This window comes from Mastomys coucha, unplaced genomic scaffold, assembly GCF_008632895.1.
Source record: "Mastomys coucha isolate ucsf_1 unplaced genomic scaffold, UCSF_Mcou_1 pScaffold1, whole genome shotgun sequence".
Taxonomy (NCBI): Eukaryota; Metazoa; Chordata; class Mammalia; order Rodentia; family Muridae; genus Mastomys; species Mastomys coucha.
Genome location: NW_022196891.1, coordinates 23,760,883 through 23,765,848, shown reverse-complemented (window position 1 = coordinate 23,765,848; position 4,966 = coordinate 23,760,883). Strand labels below are relative to the sequence as shown.

Genomic DNA, 4,966 nt, shown 5'->3' with positions numbered 1-4,966 from the left:
AACAGACAGAGTTTCATGTAGCCCAGGCTGTCCTCAAACTCACGAAGCAGCTGAGAATCACTTTGAACTTGTGCGGAGGGCAGAAACAATATGCACAGCTCTGCCTTCCCTAAGGCCGGCCAGCCGCCGAGAGCCGCCATCCTTGGCGTCCCCTGGAGAACACTGCCTACCAGATACCACGAAAGCAGTTTCCTGGAGAATGAGCCCTGCAGAGAGCTAGCTCAGCTGCCCCGTTCCTGCAATGACTCTCACTCTCATTAAGCGGGTTGTGGGCATCGGGCCCGCTGTCTTTTAGACAAAAAGAAAATTAAAAATTCCACGTCCTTAGAGATTCAAAACGCCTTTGAGTTTCCAAAGGAGACATTTCCTATTTCCCTGATTTCTCCCAGAGGGACAGACTCTCAAGGTGACAGCTAGAGAGAAACCACAGATAAAAGTCACATGGTCACGTGCCTTTTCAGTGCTAACTTTAATGCTGTTGTTATTCACAGTAAGTCATTCAGAGGGCAAAGCCTGGGTGGTTTTGCTACTATGATGTGGTTAGAGTCTGAGTGTGTTCAAAGACCCAGATACATAAAAGAAATAAGAATTAGAAATGTCTAATGCTGCACTGGGTTGACCCCATAACCTTGACACCCCAAATCTCAGCCTTTGAAGCCTTCATGTTTACTCTAAGTTTACCAAGGTAATGTTCAGGGGGCCTGTATGAAGCACCATGGGGATCCAGACACTTGAAAGACACACTCAGCAAACTGTTTTCTCTACAAAACAGACGTAAGATGTGGGACAAGGAACTGAACTCCTTCGGCAATGGTTCCTCATACACCCAGAGACCAGAGGGAAAGGACGCTAGCCAGCCCCAACGTGGCAAACACAGCTCTGCCATGTCTTGCCCTTCTCCCCCAATTCCCTCCACCTTGTTCTTAATTAAATGTCATTTAAAAGCCATTAGATTACATTCCTAGAGCTAGTCACCAAGGTCTCCCTTATTTGGCCACTTCCTCCTCCTGCTCCTACCTAGGTCTAGCTATCAAAGTACTAAAGTCCAGCACTCAAAAGTCCCATTTGATTCACCTAACATGCTCAATTAAAATTAAATACCTCATCCTAACATGGGGTTTACCCCTTTACCTTTATAAACCACTACTTTCCTGTGGGCCACACCTGTTTCTTCTTTATCCAGTCCTTTGTCCCACTCAAGAACAAATATCCCTGCCCTTCCCCTTCTCCTCTGTCCCCATCTTCTGTCTTTGTCTCTTGTTCCCTGCCTGCCCTCTGGCCTTCTGAGGGAAATAAATCCTCTTTGTGCTGAGAACTTGGTCTGAGGGTCCTGAGCTGATACCAATCACTTTACCCAGAGACGATTCGATCATTCTGTGTACGTGCATTGGTGTTTGATGTATGTGCATGTATGTGTACTTCTTTTTGAGACAGGATTTCATGTAGCTTGGGCTAGCCTCAAAACCTATATACAGCCAAAAATGATTGACCTTCTGATCTGCCAACCTCCCCTTTCTGAATGCTGGACTGACAGGCATACTATAACCACTACATATGGTTTTATACAATGCGAGGGAGGAAACCCAAGGCTCTGTGAATGCCAGGTAAGCACGCCACTAACTTGGCTATATCCCAATGCAGTGTCTGTAGATGCTGATAAAATCGGACTCCAATTCTTGGTCCTCGCTCCCCCCACCTTGATCTCTTTGTTCAGGCAGGACACGTATTTGCTGACACAGTACTCACATGGTCTAACAGACCCTGCTCCAAAGTCCACTTCTGGGTAGGAGTCACTCCTGAAAGGAAAAAGACAAAGACGGCTTTAAGTCCCTCTATTGAAGGGCATGCGGTATCGCGTGGAGAGGCTGTCAAAGAGCTGGTCCAACCTCTGTTTCTGAGTTTGGGAACTCAGATGCCTAAGAAGGAGAAGTTCTCTTCCGCAAAGACATTAAAACGCAGAGGTTAGGAGACAGCTTGGCAGACAAAAAAAAAAAAACAACAACAAAAACAAACAAACAAAAAAAAACACTCCTCACAATTGTGAGGACCCACCCTTCTTCATCCAGAACTCATGGGAAAAGCCAGGCGTGGTGGTGGGCACTTCTAATCCCAGCTATGACAAAGATGAGGGATGGAGACAGACAGGTCTCTGGGGCTTGCCAGATGGCCAGCCCAGGCAGCCGGTGTCTGAGTTGGGCAGAAGCAAAGCTACTCTTAGTTAAGAAAGGAAGTCTTATTAACTAAGACCTCTTAACACCAGGTCTCAGCAGGCACGACAGCCTTTTACCAACTCCAATCTGACTAGAGCGCATTAACACGTTAACACACCTGGTTCTAAGCACACATAGAAACAAGCTCACAATGGCTCTGTTACAAAATGAGAGCAGTTGGCAAGAGGACAGGACAACCGAATCCCAAGCCCATCCCTGCAAATTACGCCTCTACAACACATAATTTGCAGCTGCTTCACCTGGAAGCATTAAAAAAATGTCCATTTTAGGGGCTGGAGAGATGGTTCAGTGATTAAGAGAGATTACCGCTCTTCCAGCGGATCTGAATTCCATTCCTACCACCTACATCTGGCAGGTCACACCTACCCCTAACTCCAGCTCAGGGTGACCTGACACCCTCCTGTGGCCTCCTCAGGAACTGCAGTCACCTGTGCAAACCCACACATAGGCGTGCGCACACACACACATATGATTTTTAAATGAAAGAACGAATTCTATCTTAGAAACATGTCTAGTAATATTGTGCGTTTCTAATCTGGCTAAAATTTTTAAGGAGGAGCTGGGGGCTGTAGCTCAGCAAAGCAGATAAAAGAGGCTCTCTCTCCACTTTAACACTGGATCCCCAGAAGTGCATGCAGTGGAACTGGTGGTGTGTGCCTACAAACCCAGAACTGTAAGATACAGGCAGGAGGATCGGAAGTCTATGGTCATCCTCAGCTACAAAGAGAATCTGAGACCAACCTGGGCTACATGAGACCCTGAGCACCCCCAGCCACCTACCCAAATCAGGTGGGAGGATGAAAGCATGACTCAAACACACTCCGTCTGTCTGTCTGTCTGTCTCTCTCTCTCTCTCTCTCTCTCTTTCACACACACACACACACACACATATACACACATACACACACACTCCCCCCACCCCACAAAACATACAAATAACTGTTTCTGATAGCCAAGAGATGTCTCCTCCGAGAATTATTAAACAGCCAGGGCGTCTGCAGGAGGGAAGGAAAAGATCTGAAACCAACTGGGTAAGTCTTCTAAACTTAATCAACTCATCCTTATTCTTAAAGACTCCATGGGAAAGTATGCTCTAAAATAGATTCGTTATTTTTTTATTCATTTGGGGACAATTTCCTCTTTCTAAAAGCCATGGCAGAGAAGGATTTACAGTGTCAACATCTTAATCCCCCATGAGCAGGCTGTAAGCAATATCAGAGTGGGGTGGGGTGGAGGCCACAACCTCAACTGTTTCAGATCCGCTGTCTCTAGGAAGCAGTCAGGACTCAGTAAATGTTTACTGATGGGTGGGGCTGACTCCATGCCAAGGACAACATGGACCTGTTTTAGGTGAGCCTCTACCTGCGACAGCTCCGAGTGAGGTGAAGGAAGGAATTCTGAGAAAAGATTACACTAAAGAACCAAGTTACTAACTCTCGTGACTCCAGTTAAATGGCGATGCCGGGGATGTGTGGGGAGGTGAGGGGCATGGGTTCTATTTATGTGGGTCTATACATATGTCCAAGCCTGCAGAGCGGGTGTCAGTGTGGTCTCGTTCTCAATCTTTCTCCACATTCCTTTAAGGTTTATTTATTTTTATTTCATGTATGTGAGTGTTTCATGATACATACACGCGTGCGTATATATCACATGCGTGCCTGGTGCTGGATAAGACCAAAAGAGGACACTGGATGCCCTGAAACTGGAGTTGCAGATAGTTGTAAACCTCTATGCAGGTGCTAAGAATCAGACTCAGGTCCTTTTTGAGAGCAGCAAGAGATCTTAACCACTGAGCAATCTCTCCAGCCTCTGCCTTAGTTTTTTGAAATAGGGTTTCATCTTGGCTACGCTAGCCAGCCAGTGAACTCCAGGGATCCTCCTGTCTCTGTCTTCCCCAGTGACTGGGTGACAGACACATGCCAGGGCGCCTGGCTTTTTATAGAGGTGCTGCGATTCAGACATGGATTCCTCTGTTTAAGCGACAAGCCCTTTATGGCTTGAGCCATTTCCCCAGTAGCCTCAAGTAATTAAACTTTCTAGAGAAAAATTCCTCAAAATGTTGTCACATCATCAAAATTATGTCACATGAGCAAGACCTATATAGGTCAACTATGAATCACACCAAGGTTAGAACTGTCACATTCAAAGAACTGTGAGTGAGTGGACACTTCTAGTTGATTTTCGATTACATGTATGTGTGTGGGTATGTGCTTCTACATGCATGCTGGTACCCACAGAGGCCAGAAGAGGGCATCAGACCCCCGCAAATCATGTGGGTGCTGGGAATCAAACCCATGCCCTCAACAAGAGCTGTATGTGCTGTTAATCACTGAGCACCTGCACCTCAGACAACAGTTTTTAACCCTTCACTGCCCCAAGAGCTTTCAAGTCTTGATTAACAGCCAGATAGTTAAGAAGTACCTGAAATATCCAACAAGCAACCTCCCAAGTGATGGAAGGAACACCGACTCTGGGCACTGGCAAAGTTTGTGGTCAACGAGAAGCTGAGGAGCCATTGACTTTCATGCTGGGTAAGGCTTTAATGGCCAAGTAGTCTTAAATCTCATCTCTCTCAGAGCCAAGTATATAACCCCAACCATTCCAGACCCGCCGTCTCCTACCAACCGAGCTACATCTCCAGTCCTGGATTTTCCTGTTTCTTAATTACACCTAAACTTTAAAAAGCCTTCACAGGGCTTTGGTGACATTTTATAGCCACTCCCAGGTCTGTAAAA

The 4,966-nt window shown here is 46.3% G+C and overlaps 1 protein-coding gene across 6 annotated transcripts in view; it reads right to left on the bottom strand.

Moving 5' to 3' along the window:
- Positions 1-4,966, bottom strand: part of Mgat5 (alpha-1,6-mannosylglycoprotein 6-beta-N-acetylglucosaminyltransferase) — a 293,646-nt gene that overhangs the window by 241,482 nt on the left and 47,198 nt on the right. For 4 of the 6 annotated variants that reach the window (XM_031380981.1, XM_031380977.1, XM_031380967.1 and 1 more), the window contains exon 2: positions 1,747-1,796. The exons of 1 other annotated variant lie outside the window; for it this stretch is intronic. The gene's annotated coding sequence lies outside the window, so the exon portion shown is untranslated. Of the gene's footprint in view, positions 1-1,696; positions 1,715-1,746; positions 1,797-4,966 lie in introns of those variants that run through there. One more of the 6 variants, XM_031380990.1, reaches the window with a different exon arrangement.